Raw genomic sequence first — 19,959 nt, 5'->3', positions numbered from 1 at the left:
ATCCCCAAGGCGGCGTCCTCCCATACATACTTTTGAGGGCAACACACTGCAATCTCCTCTCGACACACAAGCCTCTCATGACTCTTACCGGGATGAAGGGGAAGGAGATCAGGATGTGTGGTAGGATGATCAGGATGACCCATACATGACCATTATAGACGCTCCTGATGATGGTGATGATACACCGGAGAGTGGTCTCATTTTCCCCATTGATGATGAACTTGTGTTCCTTCTATTCAATGACTTATTAAAAAGAGCTGCCAATAGTTTTAATATTCAAACTCAAACGGTGAAGGACACTGATTTCGTAGAGGATATTTTAAATGAAAGGAAAGCCTTCAGTAAGGCTATTACACTTTTACATTCTATAAAGAAAATAATTGTCCCATCTTTGCAAACCGCACCACTTTGCTTGCAAGCTATAATAATACTCAGTGGGACAAAATACTTAAACAACTGGATCCTGTCCCAGAACCAGTTAGTTCCCACCTACTCAAAATCTCAACTGAGGGCAAACAAGTAGCCCAACATATCTTCAGGAACACTCTAGATTCAGCTGACACTTCTGGTAGAGTATCAGCTGAGGGCACCCTGCTCAAACGCCTTTCATGGAACCGGGATTCAGGGTTCCAACCCCAGACTCTGGCAACTTTAATAAATATGCCTATTGAAGATTCGGTCTTCTTTGGGAAGGCAGTTGATGACCAACTAGAAACTACCAAAAAGGAGCATGAAACCCTGAAAACATTTGGACACATTTCTGATAAACTCTTCATCCATTGGGGCACCTTTAATGCACGGAACTCCCGTCCCCTGCACACTATCTGGGGCTTATGGAGCCAAAGTATTTAAAGAGTATCTAATATAGGTATTTGGTATAGTTTTTGGTTAGACTTAAACCTAGCGTAATTGAAGCAAGTGTTTTTTTTGCCTAACATAGTTAAAACATAGAGACAGTTGTTGAATAGATATTCACTTAAGTACAAAAGACAACTTGTGACTTGATCTTTAGTTCAGGATTTATTGGTCCAAACAGGATTGCCCAACGCGTTTCGAGAGTTATTCTCTTCTTCAGGGGCTATATGCAATTCAGAACTTTAAATCTATTAAAAAAAGTTAAACAATGTTCTAGATTAGTTGAATAATTGATAATAATAATTTACATTCAATTGCAATATACATTTTTACAAGAAGATATTCATTAGATAATAGAAAACCTCATTATTTACAATTCCAGTATAAGCATTGATTATCGTGTAACAGTGATCCCACTGTCGCATATGTTCACAATTTTGGCAATTACACCATACAAAACCAAAAGAGGTATCCATAATTCTTGTGGAAAAAACTTACTTCATTGAAACCAATTGGTTTTTTAGCTAATATTAAAGTAACAGAAAGAAAAAGCACTAGTTAATCGCCTTTTTCAGAAAGAAGGACATAGAGTAATTCCTAATTACATATTTTATTATTTCAGCACGAGATCTCAAGGTGGTAAGGAATAGTGGTTGGCTTACCCTGTTTTTATGTTTTAAACATTAGGATAAGAAGAATGATCCATGATTATGGGTCTGTAAAATATTTCACATCGACAGTTTCAACAGGAGTCAATATTAGGCGAATAGAAGAATACTTTCAGCTCCATTTTTCCTATAAGTTTGAACAGATTGACTTCTTCTTCAAACATTGTAGTGTTGTTAGTTGGAACGAAAGATAGGCCCAAATTTAGGGTATCCATTTGAGTTTTTGTTAATTGTTTAGATGAGATGTTAAATACAATTGTTTCCGTTATTTGTTCTTCGTACTTTGTTTTCTTCTGCCCTCTTCGGGCCTTCCTCCTCCTAAAAAAGGAATTTGGTCTTGCAAACACTTTCTTTCTATCATCATCTAGCTTCATGTGTACAAACTTGCCCAGACTATTAAAATAATGCTTTGAATTCAGGAATTAAAGATGTTTGTCAGGAGCCTGTTATGTTGCACTGCAGAATGCCAAGCTACAAAAATTCAGGATGACAACGCTGCAGGAGGTAATTACTCTACTAAAACAGGGAGATTACATGGCAATATAGGACATGAAAGATGCATACTTCAATATTTCAAGCTTGCCAGTGCACAGAAAATATCTAAGATTCAAAGTTGGAAAAAAAGACTACAATTCAAAATGCTACCGTTCGGCATAGCCTCAGCATAACAAGTGTTTACAAAGGTAACAGGAGAAACCTCAGTTGTGCCAACAAAATGCTAAAAAAAAAAAAAAAAGTCAATCTATTTTAATTAGGCTTATACATCAACGATAAAAAGTGAAGTTTACTGCCCAGACAAGTAAAACTATTTCTAGGGGCTCTAATTCGAACAGAAGACGGCCTAGTCTTCCCCCTCCCATGAGAGGGTTTGATATATGGTGTTTCAAATCGCTCAATAGACAGTCGGTCATCAGGTAACTGTGCGAAAGCCCATGCCCCTTCTGGGAATTTGGCTTCCTACATTGACCTTGTGCCGAACGTCCGGTTGTGCATGCGTCCTATGCATGAGTGGCTAACGAAACAATGGTGGCAAGCAAGCGGTCTGTGGGGCGATCTAGTGGTTGTTTTGCATCCTCTAGTTTTGTCTCTGCAGTGGTGGACAAAGAAAGACTTTTAAAGGCAAACCATTCAACACCCCAGCTACTGAAGCCATTCTCACTACAGACGCATCGCTAACATGGTGGGGAGCTAATTTTCTCCATCACGCTGGACACAGTGAGTTGACGCAACCATTCACCAAAAAAGCATCTCAACCTTTTTATAACTGCTAGCAGTCTTCAAAGCTCTTCAATCATTCAAACAGCCAGTACAAAAACAGTGCTCATACTAAGAGGCAGCACCACAGCTATGTTGTACATGAACAAACTCTCAAGGGCTATCCAGACCAGCTGAGAACATTTAGCTGTGGGCACTGAAACACATGTTTCTCGTAGCACAACATGTTCAGGGGAACACAATTTGCTGGCAGACGTACTAAGCAGAGGTGCAGAACTGCCCTCAGAACACGAATGGCAGTTGAATGCAGATATCCTACCCAATGTCTTCACAAACTGGGTTTTTTTCCGAACGTGGACCTCTTTGCTACAAAAGAAAACGCAGTGCTAAAACTACGCACCCAGGTTTCCCCAAACAAAATCCAAAGGGAATGCTCTATTAATGAACTGGTCAGGGAGATTTAAGTGCTTGTTTCCCCCAATCCCACTTCTCAACAGGATAGTCCACAAGCTACACCAGGAACAAGTGACCTTGATCCTAATAGCTTGTATGTGTGCGCGACAAGCATGGTTTTAACACCTATTTAAGATGGCTTTGTCCTCCAATGAAATTACCGTGACCATACAACATGTTGTCTCAGAACCAAGTGACAACACTCCACCCATGCCCTCAGACGCTGAACTTATCATCTAGGCTGATGAGGTCCTAGAGATTGGTCATCTAAACCTAAACCAAAGGTGTGTGGATATTCTAAAGGAAACCTGCACGCCTAATATAAGACACGGCTATTTTAACAAATGGAAATGTTTTGTCTGATGGTGTGAACTTCAGACAAAAGCGTGTACCATCTATCCAATTGACTGTTCACCTTCACATATCGTACTCTATTTAGTATATGTTTTAGACTCAAAATTATTCTTTAATTTGCTAAGAGTGCACTTATCGGCTCTCTCAGCCTACACCACATCACAAAGTAAAGTTTCTTGGTGGAAAGTGCCTGTGGTGAAGACATTCATGGAGGGTGTTAAAAAGTTATGCCCACCAGTTTAAAATCCAACTCGCGGCTGGGACTTGAATAATGTGCTTTTAAGACTCAAGGGAGCCCCCTTTGAGCCACTACACAAAGCCAGTTTTAAATATTTAACATGTAAAACTGCTTTCCTTGTCGCCATCACATCAATAAAAAGAGTTAGTGAATTACAGGCACTTTCATTGCAAGATCCTTTTGCCATTACTCACAAGGACACATTCTTGTTTTTCTCCAAAATGAATCTCCAAGTTCTTGCATCAATCCATAGAACTTCCTGCTTTCTTCCAAGACCCTAAGAATGCAGCAGAGAAAAGCCTACATACCATAGATGTCAGAAGGGCTGTCATGTATTACCTTCAAAAGACTACACCACTCAGAAAAACACTGTTTTTTCGTATCTAAAGCCGCAGGGAGAGAGGGTGATCCCATCTCTAAATCGGCTATCTCATAATGGATTGCCAGATGCATCCAATTTTGTTATTCTCTTGCCAAGAGAACGTTACCCTTCAAGCCCAGAGCACACTCAACCCGGGGCACAGGGGCTATTCTAGCTTTCATAGCAAATGTCCCCTTAGATGTAATTTCCAAATCTGCCTCTTGGAGTTCCATTCATACCTTCACACAATGTTACTGTTTAGATACATGTTGCATGCACAGGTCGGTCATGTGGTGTTAAAACATCTTTTTGAATGGATTGTGTCCTACAATGTATTCCTCATCTTTGACATGTAATGTCCAGGTTCAGCTGCTTCAGAAAACCTTTTCGGCAGAGGACGCCCTGCGTCGATGGTGTCGATGTCCCTCGAAGCCCTCCGTCGAGGGTGACTTCATCAGATGTTATAAGTAGCACGCACGGCGCCCGTTGGCCTTAGTTCAGTTTTTCCGCAAACGTGTTTGCTTCAAACTTGCCGCGCCTCGTTCAATTTGATTGCGTAGTTACCTCAATTGCGCAGTTTCCTTCGATAAATATGTCTTCATCTTCAACTCTGACGACCCCTCGTTCCAGATTAAAAAAATGCAAGGAGGCAGCTCCAAGGTATCCATCACAGATCCACATCTGTGGTGCCTGTGTGAAGACCACGACACTGATTCCTGTACCAAGTGTCAAGCTATGACAGGAAAGACCTTGCAAGAACAAAAGGGGAAGTTGCGGGTAGGCAAGATATGCAAGCCCTGACCTGATCGTTCTTCGACCGCCGAGTCGAGAGGCTGCTCTCCTAGGTATAAGAAGGATAAACGTTCAAGGTCCCGAAGTGCTCCCGCCATTCTTCGTCCTCAGCAAAGCGATCGAGGAGGAGGCACCATCGGTCGGCATCCTCTTCGTCCTCGTCAGGCGGTACCGCAGAGAGGGTAAGACTCCCCTCCAAACAGTCAGTAAGTAACTTGTTCTTTGCCACTCTTCCTTCAAATAACCCACCTGCTTCTCAAAGTACTGCTCGCTAATCTATGCAAAAAAACCTGTATTGGGGTTCTGCAGCTCGAGAAAGTCCTTGTCCTCGTCAGAGCTCCTCTGTCGCATAGAAAACGGGCTTAGGACAACAGTAATCGCTTCACAGTGTTGCAAAGGGTATGCAGGCATCTCTGGTCATTGTCTTCTTTGGTTACTTCAGCTTCCAGTGGTTGACTTGCTTTTCAATCCAGAAGCATAAAAATGATAAATCTCCCTAACATCGCAACAGCACGTTGAAATTGAGGACAAGAACTTTAACAGCTCCTCTACTTTAAACTCTAATGAGCAAGTTGTGGATGCCTTTTCCTTCAGGTACTCTCACGTATTCTGAACACAATAGACATAAGGTATGATGCCTTACACTATGAGATACAGGAAGGAAGGACAACTCATAAGGAGTCAGTGCATTTTCTAAAGGGATTTATTACTACATGTGAGAGGCAGTTCACCAAAGTATACAGTTCTAAGCCAGTTGATCCTGTGGGTGTTGTAGACCCATTACGTACTTATATGATGAGTTCATCACCTACAAGCAATGAAGTATAAGTGGTGATGGTGGATGAGTCTGTACCAGTGTTGAAGTTCAAAGCGCTTCAAGGTGGGAAGGGAACAAGGGAATACAGTCGTCATTCTGAGGCCTTGCAGATTCCGAATGATCTAACAAAAATAACTAGCATGCTAAGCCAGAGGCATAAGTGCATGGCAGGAAGGATTGAGAGAGAGGGGAGAAGAGCATGCTATCCATAAACTACCATACTATGCCTAACAACTTGTAAAATAGTGCAAGTGCATGACCGAGTGGGGAGAGAAGGGGTGAGGGGGAAGGACACACAGAAAAATAAACTATGGTACTCGGCCTGCCGACTTTTCAGATTGATTGGTGGTTGGCCATCACTAATGTGTCTATGCTAGAGTAATTTCAGGCACAACCAAGCTAGGGAGGGCAGACAGAGGAATGACAGGACAGCCAAACCTGCTAGGCCTAGTACATTCAAGGTTGTGCAAGTGCACAGACAGGAATTGCGAGGAAGGGAGAGGGGGCAAGTGCGCCCAGTCCCGCAAGGGCCTGGGTTAAGTGTAGACTGGTTGCCGCTCTCATGGAACGTATTCCGAGTGAAATGGTGACAAGCAGAGTGCAGAGACCCAGAGGTAAGTGCAGGACTGGAGGGGGAGCCTGGGACTGTGAGGCTCTGGAGGTGCACCAAGGGGCCAGTCGGCAGGAGGATGGGGGGGGGAGCAGAAGAGAACAGAACTGGGGTTAGCAGGGGATGGGGATGTGCCTTTCCCAGTTTTCTTGAATATACATCAGACACTGCGAAGGTGGTGCAGGAATCTTTGGCCAGTGATTCACCTTGACCCCCAAAAGCCACTAAATATCCTTGAGGCTGGTCCCTCATTAGAGATGGTGGTGGCCGACAGTTCTAAGGAAGTGTGTGAGGCATCAAAAAAAAAAAACTAAGAACTTGCTTAAGCACTGAACTAAACGCTCACGTAAGTTCCTGTGTAATCTGAAATTGCAGTCCAGTCAGACTGAGCAGAAGCAAGATCACCTTTGTCTTCTGTTGTTGACTGTAAAACTTCGATACCTTCTAGTAACAAGCAGGAGATGGTTTCAGCGACTGTGGAGTTGTCATAAATTCAGAATCGGTCTTCGTCACTTAAATCGCTAAAACAGAAATCTAAAATCTAAAAAAAAAAAATACACCAGTAAATGGCAAAGGAGCCATTACAAATTTCTTGTCTTGAAGCTAGTACAAGAGCCTCTTAGTTTACTGGACTTAAATGACAATCCACTCAGATCGAGAGCCATGCTTTCACAAATATATGGTATGTTGTGATTTGATTCGTAAAAAAAGGAAGTCCACATATTACTGATATTCAGGTTAATGGGGAAAACTCCTCTGCCAATTTATGCGGAATAGAAGACACCCCATTAGTCCCAACTGCTCCAATTGTTATCCCTGTGGCTCACAGAAGTCCTGATTCGTAACATTTATACACAGTTTTTTCGACTTTGGAGTTAAAAAGGAAAAAACATTGGTCAGTCAAAACCAATAAGCCCTCAAAAGTCATGCTTTCATCTATTACAAGACAGTAAAGCAATACAGCCTTTTAGGTTGGTGAAAGCTACAGATATACTTGGACATGTTTCTGTGAGAGAATTGAACTCAAAACTGCCGTTAGCAGTGGGCGGTGATGTATATATTTTTTATGTGTGTAACCGCGTTTTAAAGTAAAAGGTGTATATCCTCTAAACAGACAATATATTTTGTCTGTTATTTGAGGTTTAGCTCAACAACTATCTTGGCACAGGTTGAGTTTATTAATTAATTTCTGAACATTCATGTGTTTTTATAAAAAAATGGTCAAATACAATTTTTATCTGAAGCAACAGCATTGCCTGTCTTGGGCTATGATAAATGTGACTTTCTTAGGTCCCGCAAACCCAAAATGTGAGGTCAAGTGAGGAGATGCTGATAACACGCAGTCCTTTAGTTATTAGTGTAAGAATGGGGTGGGGGCCTCTGTGAGGCAAACACAATGTCAACTGGCAATACTAAAACAGTAGTTTATGACTGGTCCCATATCCTAAATAATCTAGGCAGATTACTAATACAAACAATACTATATTGATGGCTTTGTGGCACACAAGTGGATATTATTCTCACTAATCAGGATTTGTTTTTTATCTATGCTATAATTTGTTTGCAGGAGACTTGACTTACTGGCATGCCAATTATTGATGGCTTTAGTATTTGCTATGAACTAGCAAGTAGGGGTGAAAGAGGGTGACCATTTGGGGGTCTCCTATGGGCAATTAGAGCTGATTTGGGTAGTTTGATGAAGGAACCTATTTTATTTTTATTTAATTTAACATTTGTAGAGTGCGCCAAACCCATAGGTATCTGGGCGCTGAAGAGCAGGTGATGCACATTACAGGAGTTACCACAGGCAACAATAGATAACATCGTTTTGGCATATATCATATTAAACATATTTACAGCCATAAGGTATTTTCAGATACATTGTTCTCGTAGGTAATCAATCATATTTTTAATATCTACATCCATCCTCTGCTGCTTCTCATTCTATCTCACGGTTTTCGTTTCTATTCTTACGCAGACCACACACAGGACCTGGTACGCCTGGATCTCACTCGGCCTGACACATGCGGCCCGTTTTAGGAACTGCCTTGAAGACTTGGGTGCCTGGATGGCAACCAACTCTCCCAAGCTCGATGGCAGTAAAACAGAGGTCTTGGTGGTAGGGACAAACACCACCCTTAACTACTGGACCTCAGACTTCTGGCCCACCTCTCTTGGCCCGTTCCCCCTACCTTCTCTCACAGGGAGAAATTTGGAGGTTAAGTTTTCATCTTCACTGACGATGACTGAGCAAGTGGGCGCAATCTGCAAAGCCTGCCATTTCAAACTGCAGACTCTGAGAAAGGTTCTTCCCTTCACCCCGGGTCATCTTCATGCCCCAGTGGTAGGAGAGCTGGTTCTTGGTACAGTGGATTACTGTAACTCGCTGTACTATGGCCAACCACACTATCTACTCAATCGTATCCAAATGCTTCAAAACGCAGCAGCCAGAGCAATACTGCGCCCTCCAGCACACTCTCATATGGCCCCCCTTTTGAAACAACTACACTGGCTCCCTATTGTACAACGGATCCTATTTAAATCCATGTGCCTGGTTCACCGGGCCTTCTATATGGTATGAGCGGAGTATCTGCTGGAGAAATTTTTTCTACTATGTACCCGCTCACTCCTTGCACTCTCAAACTGCGCTACTACTTCTGGCTCCTCGCTTCAAACGCGCCCGAACTGGCGCCGCGCCTTTTCGGTCGCAGCAGCCAAAGCATGGAACCAACTTCCTCTGGCTCTTCGCGCTACTGGTAATCATCTGGGCTTTAGACGCGCTCTAATATCTTTTTCTCACTTGCTACCCTCCAGCGCCAAGATGCCTTTGGCGTATGCTGCGTTTTATAAGTCTATATAACATAACATATTTACATGTGCAACTTCACTTAAGTAACTTACAAATGAAGTAGAGCAGGTGTATTTATAAAAGCATATTGTATAGGGATTATACTATAAGCATTGAGGCCAGGAGGGCTACACATTGGAAGTGAAGAACCAGGCCTTGAGTTTTGTACGGAATGAGGTATGGGAAGGTTCGGCTCTAATGTCTAGAGGTAGGGAGTTCCAGCCTTCGGCTAGCACAACTGGGAAGCTGCATCCCCCAGCCTTGGTTATTTTGAATTTCGGAACAGAGAGAAGGAAGGCTGAGGCGGAACGTGTGGGCTTAGTGGTTTGGGGTGGAGTAAGCAGGTAGGTAAGATATTAAGGAGCTATGTTGGTGAGGCATTTGTGGGTGATTTATATGATATGGCATTTATAACACGCCTATACACAAGTGTTTCAAGGCACAAATGAGGCAACGGAGGGGAAACAGAAGGAAGACAGAGACAACGGTCCTACTAGGCCAGGTGACATTGAGATCGCGCAAGTGCAGGGGAGTGGGCAAGGGGGAAAGTGCGGCGGAAAGGTGAGGGGGCAGTGCAGTACATAGGATAATAGTAAAATAAATAATCAATACCAGTGTGGCCAGCTGGTGGCAAGTGCAAGGATAAGTGCAGACATCAGGTGTCAAGTGCTAGTAGGGGCTGTATGGATGCAGAAACGGTGCAGGTGTGCAACTGGCGGGGAGGGGACCTGGGCCCGAGATCAGGGAGTAGCCAGGTAACCTGTGCAGTTTTAGATTCAGCCAGGAGATCAGCAGGGGAGAGGAGGAGGGAAAGCAGAAGCAAAGAGGAAGGTCTTGCGGTGCTTCCGGAACCAGAGATGGTTCTCCTCAAGTTTCAGAGAGGCAGGGATGCTGTTCCAGGGAGCCCCCAGCACAAGTAAGAGATCTACCACCAACTTGCTGCTTGGAGAAGCGACTAACACTGAGGGAGTTGGAGGCGGATGAGCGAAGAGCTGGAGAAGGAAGCTATTTAGGAGGAGAGAGTTGAAGGTATTGAGGCCCCAGGCCCCAGAAGACCTTGTGGACAATGCAGATGGTATTGAACTTAATCCTCATCTGCACTAGGAACTAGTGCAGAGATTTCAGTACTGGAGAGGTACGATCCCTGGGCTTGAGGCCAAGGACAAGTATTGCAGTCCTGTTTTGGATGAGTTGCAGAGGGCTGAGAGTAGAGGGAGGCAGATTTAGAAAGAGGCTGTTGCCATTGTTTTGAATTTGATCCGGCCCTGAACCGGTAACCAGCGCACTTTGCGTCTGATTTCAGAGATATGTTCTCTTCTTGGTATGTTTAGTGCTGCCCGTAAGGCGTTGTTTTGAGAGACCTGTAGTATTTTGATGCTGCTAGTTGCAGTGCCAGCCAGGAGGATATTACAATAGTCGAGTTTCGACATAATGAGGGCTCTTGCTAAGGTTAAACAACAGTCTGCTGATCAGTAGGGTCGTCAATCATAATGAGTTTCGCAGTGTAGGCTGCTGATGAGATTATGGAGTAAACCTGTCTGCAAAAAGTTAATGAGGAGTCCAGATACACGCCCAGTGTTTTAACTTCTTCAGAGACGATAATGATATTTCCATTAATAATGAAGTATTTGTATTTGGGGTCATGTTTTTTGAGGTGTGTTTGGGTGCCGACCAGGAGTAACTCCGTTTTGTCATCATTTAGACAGAGTTCCTGTTCGGCCATCCAGGATTGGATCATCTGGTAGATGTCATTGAGGATGATAGTCTGTGTTGTAGTCTCCGGTTAGGTGAATTAGAATGTGCGTGTCATCCGCGTAGTTTGTATAGGACACTCCACGTTCATCAAGGCGGTCAAATAGCAGCTTGGTGAATATGCTGTAAAGCGTTAGTGAGAAGCAAGATCCTTGAGGTACCCCGCAAGGCACGGGGGCGGGGATTGCGTTGGCTAGATTGAAAAGAACTCTCGTAGTACGCTCAGAGAGGAATGATTTTATCCAGGCAATGGCATTGAGTGTGAAGTGTGCAGCGTGGTCTAGACGGTGGCATTCTCCAGCATGGGGTCTGGCATGGGTTCACATGCTCATGAATATTCCCCGTCAGGCTGGGAATCCTCGTAAAGAAAAAATCAGTTTTGTTTCTGAACTGTCCTTCTACTAGTAACCAATCACTGGTCTCTGGGTCATACTGCCCCCACCCAATGACTGCCCTCCGCCTAAGCCCCTCCTCTGGCAGCCATCTTCAGATTTTTACGGCACGTTCAAGTGTTGGGAGTCCTCGTGCTGTAGCTCTCGAGCTTTTACTACGTTTTGCGTTTTTTCGAAGAGTTTACTCTTATATTTTCGGTCAATCAAGCCTCAAGCTCCTCCGATTCTACTTCCGATCAACAGGGACCCGTTTTCGGAATTTTCAACGCCTCTCAAGGGCATCTTTTCGTCTAGTTTCCACTTCTCTGAGGATTCCAGAAGATCTTCGAGGCCTACCCCACGTGGACATGGCCCAGGACAAAGGAAGCATGACGCCTGTTGGATCCAAGCTATTCAGGAGCTGCCCTGGATGCGGACTACAGAACGTCTTTGAGGATGAGCACTCTCGGTGCCTCTACTGCCTTCACGACGACAGATCGCACGTGGAGAAGGACTGTCCGTTTTGTAAGAACATGTCCGAACGGACAATGAAGGATCGTCGTACTCAGCTCACCAACTGGCTGGATGGGAAGAGCCCAGCAGCAGGTGAGAAGAGGAAGCGTTCTTTGAAGACCTTTGAGGGCGCTTCGGCGGCCCAACAAAAGGCAAATCACTGCGAGTCCGCGGACACCGGGAGCGCCGATCGGTCGGGCTACTCGGCTGCCAGGCAGGCGCATTATCACCGATGCCATCAACCGGTGAAGTGGAAGTCGGATGAACCCGGGTAAGCTTCGGGAGGCGCCCCGGTCGATCCAGACGGAGACAGCCGAGGGGGAGTGAAGCGGTGACCCTCCCCCCCCAGGTGAAGGCTTTCGGCACGCCCAAGGTCGTGAAGGCCCTGATTCACCCGGCTAAGGCCTTGATTGAACCTGGCGAAACCTACGGAGGCTTCCCTAGTGGAGACGCATCCAGAGTTTCCCTGCCACCCCGGAGGGAATCTTCTTTTTTTCTGCCTATCGAGAAGACCCCCGTGAAACCCCAGCAGGAGAAAGGGGGGTGGCACGGTAGCCATAATGGACACAGATACCATCTCTGAGGATGACCTGGCTAGCGTCCAAAGGATCCTGGACAAGAAGTCTGACGAATCCAGGGCCCAAGGGAAGGATCCCGACAAGGCTGATGAAGAGAGCAACAGGCAGCCAACGAGGAAGATAGGGCTGCGGAGGGTCCCACGTCCCAGCCGTCAGTCCCGTTGCAGCTGGTACCCGTACCAGGGGACAATTCGGGAGCTATATTGATGTCTATACAGGCCCTGTGTACGAAGATAAGGACAAGGATGCCCTTACCCCCCACCGACGACCCTGCGGAGCCTGGACCGTTGGGGAGCCCACCTAACCAGCGCAGACGAGTCCATCCTCGTCCCCCCTTCCAGCCTTCACCCCCCATCCCCTCCTCCGAGGGATGAGACGGGAATGGAGACGGTGATGACGGGGACTGATGACGGTGGTGATGACGGGATGGACCTCCCATCACCACCTCCCCGGGCCTCCCCCGACGAAATTGGTTCCTTCCACGCCATAATCGCCAGGGCATCTGAGCTCTTCCAGCTCTGCCCCGAAGAACTGAAGGAGGACTTCCTCTACCAACAACGGGAGGCCAAGAGGAAGACTGTCCTCTCAGTCCCGTTACTGGACGACATCTGGGACGAGGGGCTGGCACTCCTGAAGGACCCGACCACAACTCCCGCTAAGAGACCGGTACGAGAAGTAGTATCATGTCCTGGACTCTGCCCTATGTGCCTCAGAGCACAGCCGTCCCCGGATTTAGTGGTCTCCGCGGCAGCCAAGAAGAAATCGTCGGGAGCAACGGCCTCAACTTCTACATCCCCCCCCTTACGGCAAGGGAAAGAAGCTGGACGCCATGGGACGACGGGTCATCTTGGCGGCGACGACCATTAAAGTGGCCAACGCCCTCGCGATTGTGGCTCCACTCCTGGACTTCCTCCCGGACGACAAGAGGGCTGAGCCCTTGGAAATCCTACAGGAAGGCAAGGTGGCTTTGGACCATGCCATAACGGTGGCCACGGACATCGCCAACACCGGGTTTTGCCAGATGGGCAACAGCGTTTCCCTTTGCCGGCGTGGTTGGCTCAAGGCCTCGGATTTCCGCCAGGATGTGCAGACCAGGGTTCTGGACATGCCCTTCGACGGGAACAACCTGTTCGCAAGACCGTGTATGAGTCACTGCAGGCCATCAGGGTGGACACAGACGGCTCGGGCCTTGGGCATTCTTCAATGGCGACAGCCGTCCTTTCGGAACTCCGGAGGCAATCAAGGTGCCTCCAAAGGATTCAGCGGCGGTTCCTCGTTGTACCACCAAGCGGCCCTCTCCTCGTCGCAGGAAGCTTAAAGGGGACGTGGCAAGACCGGAGGATCCCGTTGTCGTTGCCAAGGTGGCAAGTCCGCAAAGAAACAGGATTGAACCGGTCGTGGCGTCGGCCCCCCACCCGAGCACCCAGGTGGGATGCCAGCTGGCGAAATTCATCAGCTTGTGGGAGTCCATCTCCACCAACCGTTGGGTGCTGGATGCCCTGGCCCGCGGGCAGTCTCTGGAATTTCAAAAAAGTTGGGCTAGTATTCCACCCGTGGCCAGGAAGGAAAACCAGTCCCTCAACTGCTTCAGGAGGTATGAGGGATGCTAAGAAAGGGAGCCATCAAACTCGTTCCAAAGAGGCTCCAGGGCTCCCGAGTGTACTCGCGGTACTTCCTCGTCCGGAAGAAGACCGGCGGTTGGCGACCCATCCTGGACCTTCGTCGTCTAAACAAGTACATAAAGTCCCAGAAATTCCGGATGGTCACCCTCCAGCACGTGCTGGGACAGCTGGAGGAAGGCGACTTCCTATCGGCGCTGGACTTGGGAGGATGCCTACTTCCACATCCCCATTCTAAAAGGACTTCGAAAATTCCTACGATTTGTGGTCTAAGGGCGACACTATCAGTTCAAGGCCCTTCCCTTCGGATTGAAGTCGGCGCCCAGGTTGTTGACCAAGTGCCTAGCAAAAGTGGGGGCGTGGCTGCGCCTGCAGGGGATCCACGTCTACCCCTACCTGGACGATTGGCTCATCTGAGCAAAGTCAAGGGAACTCGCCGTCGAGGACACACCAAAGACCGTCCAACTGCTCACCGATCTGGGATTCTCGATCAACTTCGCGAAATCCCATTTGGTACCGTTGCAAGACGCCCTGTTCCTGGGTGCCAGACTCGACAGTGGCGCGATTGGCTTCGCCGTGGGAGGAAAGGACGAAGGCCATCCTGGGCAAGGTACCACGGCTGTTGACAATGGACGTGTCCAGGGTGAGATCCATCAAGTCCTTACTCTGAATGATGTCCTCGTGCATCTACCTCATGCATCTATGCAGGCTACGGATGCGACCACGGCAGGAGTTCCTTGACGCCCGTTGGATGCAAGCGGCGGGCAACTTCGAAGACGGAATCTCACTAAATGAGACTTTCCGCCAAGCAATCCGGTGGTGGGGCACCCGCGCGCATCTAGCGACAGGCATGGACTTCCAGACCCCGGCACATCAGGAGACGGTGACGATGGACGATCTCCACGCAAGAGGCCTTTGGCTCCCAGAGGAGAGGTCACTAAACATCAATATCCTGGAGCTCCGAGCAGTGTTCTGGGCCCTCAGGTCATTCCTTCCGTCCCTCAAGGGCAAAGTGGTAAGGGTCTTTACCGACAACACCACCACAATGTTCTACATCCAGAAGCAGGGGGGCACCAGATCACCAGCCCTATCCAAGGAAGCGCAGGATCTGTGGCACTGGGCCGTCGCCCAAGGGATGCTCCTGGTACCCTTCCATCTGGCAGGAATAAAGAAGACCATCGCCGACTCGCTCAGCAGGGAGTTTCACTAGTGCCACGAGTGGGAACTGCGGCAGGATCAAGTGGATCTTCTATTCCGACGATGGGGCAATCCCCAGATCGACCTATTTGCGACGGCGACGAACGCCAAGTGCCGGAGGTTCACCAGCAGGTTTCCCCAGCCGGGGAGCATGGGTGATGCCTTCTCATTCCCCTGGGACGGCCTATTCCTGTATGCGTTCTACCCGTTGCTGTTGCTGCTGCGACTCCTCAGTCAACTCGGACGGTCCCGGTGCAGGATGATCCTTGTCACACTGGCATAGCTGAGACAGACCTGGTTTCCGGACTTTCTAGATTTGTCAGCGTCCCCCCCCCCCGCAACCCCTACCCAAGGAGGTGCTTGCAAAGGCCAGGGCGTCCTCAACTCTCAAGTGCTATGGACACAAATGGAAGAGGTTCTCTGTCTTGTGCCATGCACAGAAGATTAACCCTCTGCGGATTACGGCCTCTCAAGTACTGCCGTACTTGCTATCGCTGGCCAAGGCGGGCTGGCACATGCCTCCATCAAGATCCATCTGGCGGCTATCTCCCGCTACACAAGAACTCGGGGGCGGTCATCTCGATGGTCTCATCACCTGGTGAAGGAGTTCATGAAAGGACTGTTCTGATCGTTCACGTTGGTGAAGGCTCCGGCTCCGGCCCCGGCGTGTGAGCTCAACGTGGTGCTGACCAGGCTCATGGGGCCGGCATTTAAGCCTCTGCATTCGGCACCATTGAAGTTCCTGTCGTGGAAGACAGCGTTTCTTGTGGCCATCACCCCCGCACGACAAGTGGGAGAGATCCAGGCCCTCTCCTGTAAACCTCCATACCTGACATTCCACGAGTCGAGGGTGGTGCTGGGGACGCACCCCTCCTTCATGCCCAAGGTGCCGTCGGACTTCCATCTCAACGAGCCCTTGGTGTTACCTATTTTTTTCCCGTCGCCTTCGTCGCCGGCTGAGAGGACTTTGCATTCGCTGGATGTGGCTAGAGCGCAGAAGTTCTTTGTGGACCGCATAAAGAGTTTTCGGAAGACATCACAACTGTTTGTGAACTTTGGACCTGTGAACCAAGGGAAGGCCCTCTCGAAGGCTTCCATTTTCAGATGGCTCTCGGGCTGCATCATGCACTGTCACAGGTTGGCAAACCGACCGTTGCCCAGCTGTCCGAGAGCCCATTCAACCAGAGCGTTCCTTTCTGGTGTGCCCCTGCTGGACATCTGCAGGGCTGCTACGTGGAGGTCGACGCACACCTTCACGAGATTCTACTGCGTCGACCGGGATTCCAGGGAGGAATCCAGAGTCGGCCAGGCAGTGCTGCGCAACCTGTTCGCCTGAAGGTGAGCCTGGTAAGGAGATAAGAGATGCTTAATGTTGAGTTGTTGAAGTGCTTAATGTTGAGCCTTGCCACCTCCTGTTATTGTGCATGTGTGTACTGCTATGTATTCTTGTATTCATGAGCATGTGAATCCATGCCAGACCCCATGCTGGAGAAGGAACAAGTTACTTACCTGTAACGGTTGTTCTCAAGCATGGGTCTGGCACGGATTCACATGCAAACCCTCCCGCCTACTCCTATGCGGCTCTTCTCATGGTCCTACTGCCATTTTACGTGCTACCAAATCTGAAGATTGCTGCCAGAGGAGGGGCTTAGGCGGAGGGCAGTCATTAGCTGGGGGCAGTATGACCCAGAGACCAGTGATTACTTACTAGTAGAAAGACAGTTCATAAACAAAACTGAAACTGATTTTTTCTTTAATGTGGATTCCCAGCATGACGACAGGGAATATTCATGGGCATATCAATCCATGCCAGACCCATGCTGGAGAACAGTTACAGGTAAGTAACTTGTTCCTTATATTTTGTGATTTACTAAGTGAAATGCCGCAGAGAGGTCTAGGAGGAGTAGTATGGCTAGATTTCCGTTATCAATTATGGTGTCCATTTGGTTTTCATTTGGTTTTTTAGGCTAAGGAGTGCCGTTTCTGTGCCGTGTCTAGGTCGGAAGCCCGATTGGCGTAGGGCCAGGAGATTATTTTCCAGGTGTTCCTAAATCTGGAGGTAGGCGGCACGGTCGAGGATTTTCAGGAGGAAGAGGACCGCCGTGATGGGACGGTAATTAGTAATAATGCTGGGGTCAAGGGGTGGAATTTTTCTTTTATAAGCAGGACTCCTCGTGCTTCTTTCAGGTTCTTAGGGACTGTACCTTGTAAGAAGGTGTTGCTAATGAGAGAGGCGACAAATGGGTCCAGTTCTGTAGCAGTCTTTGATGACTAGGGCTAGGGCATTGCAAATGTCACCTTGATGGTTTTAAACTGGAGATTATTTTGATGACCTTGGTAGTGGAAACTGGCCTACATTTTGAAAGGGGGAGGGGGTTAAAAGCTTTCTTGTCATTGGTGGGTTGGTGTTTATGACTGGTAATGTTACCTCGTCTCTTTGTGTTTGCGATTTTGTTTTGGAGCATAGCTATTTTGTCCAAGAGTGCATGCTGTATGTTAGCACACCAAGTTTCGTCTTTCTGACATGTGTCAGGTGGGCTGGTAGGAAACCCAAGTTCCCGCAAGATGGTGAATAGTTCTACTGCCAGATTTAGCATTTGCGATGCGCTCATTGTATGTGGCCTTTTTAGCTAGCAGTATAGCTAGTTTGTATTTTTTAGCAGAGGAGATGAATAGATCCCTGTTGTGTTTCGATGGTGAGGCTTTCCAGATTAAGTGCCACGTATGTTAGATCTAAGGTTCTTGAGGTCAGGTGTGAACCAGGAGTTCAGGTGAGCTGTCTGTTTTGGTTTGCAGTGTTTGATTGGGGCAATTTTGTCGATGGCTTGGAGGATAGTGGTGTTGTAGAGATCTGTCATGGCTGATTGGTTGGCATGGGAGTAAGAACCTTCATTGATGGGGCCTAATACAGGGAGCAGGTTTGTGCGTTTGATGTTACGCGTGTTTCTAGCATGGCTAGCTGGGGTGTGGAACAGTTTTGGGTTGGGTTTGTCTAGGGATAGTGAATGTGATGATGTTATGGTCTGACCAGGGGCAAGGGGAATCGGCTGTAATGCTGGTTGTTACATTTAGGTCTACAAGCTAGTCTAATTTGCGGCATTTGTCATGGGTAGCTTGTTCAATGTGTTGAGGAAGTCAAAGGGCGGCCATTGTGTTTTGGATGGTCGTGGCATTGGAATCTAGGCTGTCTTAGAGGCTGAGGTTGAAATCGCCTAGGATGATGATTCGTGTGGAGGGTTTTGTATTTTTTGAGAGGAATAGAGTTGCATCCTCGTAAAAGGTTTGTAGTAGTCCTGGTGGTCTCTATATGATGTGCATGGCGGTGGTTGCAGTGTTGGGGTAGGATAGTTTGATTGAGAGAAGTTCCCCAGAGGGTAAAGCTTGGTCAGTTGATTCGAGGGGATTGGGTCCTCCGACGTATTCCATATCTGACAGGTAATGTCCACAGCTGTGCTGCTTCGGAAAATCTTTGGTGTCTGCGTCCTGCGTCGATGGCGTCGATGCGCCGTCCCCGCGGACCTCCTCCGACGGCCGACGTCACCCGATGTGATAGGTAGGACGCACGACGCCCATAGCCTCAGTTCAGTTTTTTCTGTGAACGTGTTCGCTTCGTGAATCTCGGTACGCTTCGACTCGTTGGAGTTTGCTGTTTTCTATTCTCGGTTCGTTGAACCTGTTCGGTTTGTTGTGAAGACCTGTTCGTGGCGATGACTTTCTCATCTTCGACCCCGCGTCCGGGCTTCAAGAACTGCGGGGACTGTGGGTCCAAGATGTCGGTCACAGACTCGCACGACGCCTGCCTCTGGTGCCTCGGGGAGGCCCACGATACGGACGACTGTGTCGACTGCCAGTCGCTCACTGCAAAGGCCTTGCGGGAACGCAAGAAGAAGCTGTCGGTAGGCCGGGTGTCTAAGCCCCGGAAGTCGATGTCTGTGGGGCTTTCGACCAATGACTCGATGGGTGACTCTCCGCGTCGTCGTCAGAAGTCTGGTGGGTCTCCTCCAGGAGTCGATCTCGCCACTCCTCTGCCTCTTCTAGGCATTCAAGGAAGCGCCGGCATAGGTCGCCTTCCCCGTCCTATTCCGAGGACTCCGCCCGTCGGCGGGCCGCTTATCCCTCCATGCAAGCGACACCGGAGGAATGGGCTTTCTTCGGGAAGCAGATGCTAGCGATTCTGGAATCGCAGGGCACCGGTCCATCCGCGCCTCCGAGTGGGGTTGGTCGGCACCGGTCGAGAGACACTGCCCGTACGCCTTCGGGCTCGGATGGTCGGCACGGCTCGCGGGAGATGTCCCGCTCCGACAAGGGTAGCTGTTCTCGCCATGCCCGTTCCAGGTCCCGGTCCTCGACGCGCTCGAGACTGCGTGATCCTGTGCCGTCTTCGAAGAAGACGTCGATGCCTGTGGCGCCAAGGTCGTCGACGATTTCTCTCGAGGCTCTGCCTCCGAGGGGTTCGTCGATGCCGTTGGCGCCCAGGTTGTCGAGAGACACGCTCGGAGCTCCGGCTTCGAGGACTGTGTCGACGCCGTCGATGCTGGTGGCGCTGCAGCTGACGTCGACGCCGATTCACTCGCCCTCGACGCCTTTTCTGTCGACGCCAGCGCCGACTCGTTAGGCGGCCTCGACGCCTTTTGAGGCGGTGGTGTCGGAGGGGCCCCGAGGCACGGGGTTTGCCCCTAGAAAGGCTATGGCTAAGGTCCGGCACTGCTTTGGTCCAC

General features: G+C 48.5%; 1 protein-coding gene across 9 annotated transcripts in view; it reads left to right on the top strand.

Moving 5' to 3' along the window:
* The window catches only part of LOC138480864 (phosphatidylinositol-binding clathrin assembly protein-like), a 1,856,059-nt gene that overhangs the window by 1,135,421 nt on the left and 700,679 nt on the right, over positions 1-19,959 (top strand). The gene's annotated exons all lie outside the window — the stretch shown is intronic.

This window comes from Ambystoma mexicanum, chromosome 5p, assembly GCF_040938575.1.
Source record: "Ambystoma mexicanum isolate Mex_15411 chromosome 5p, UKY_AmexF1_1, whole genome shotgun sequence".
In the NCBI taxonomy this organism is placed as follows: Eukaryota; Metazoa; Chordata; class Amphibia; order Caudata; family Ambystomatidae; genus Ambystoma; species Ambystoma mexicanum.
The sequence above is the reverse complement of the archived record's forward strand: the minus strand, read 5'-3'. Positions and strand labels throughout refer to the sequence as shown.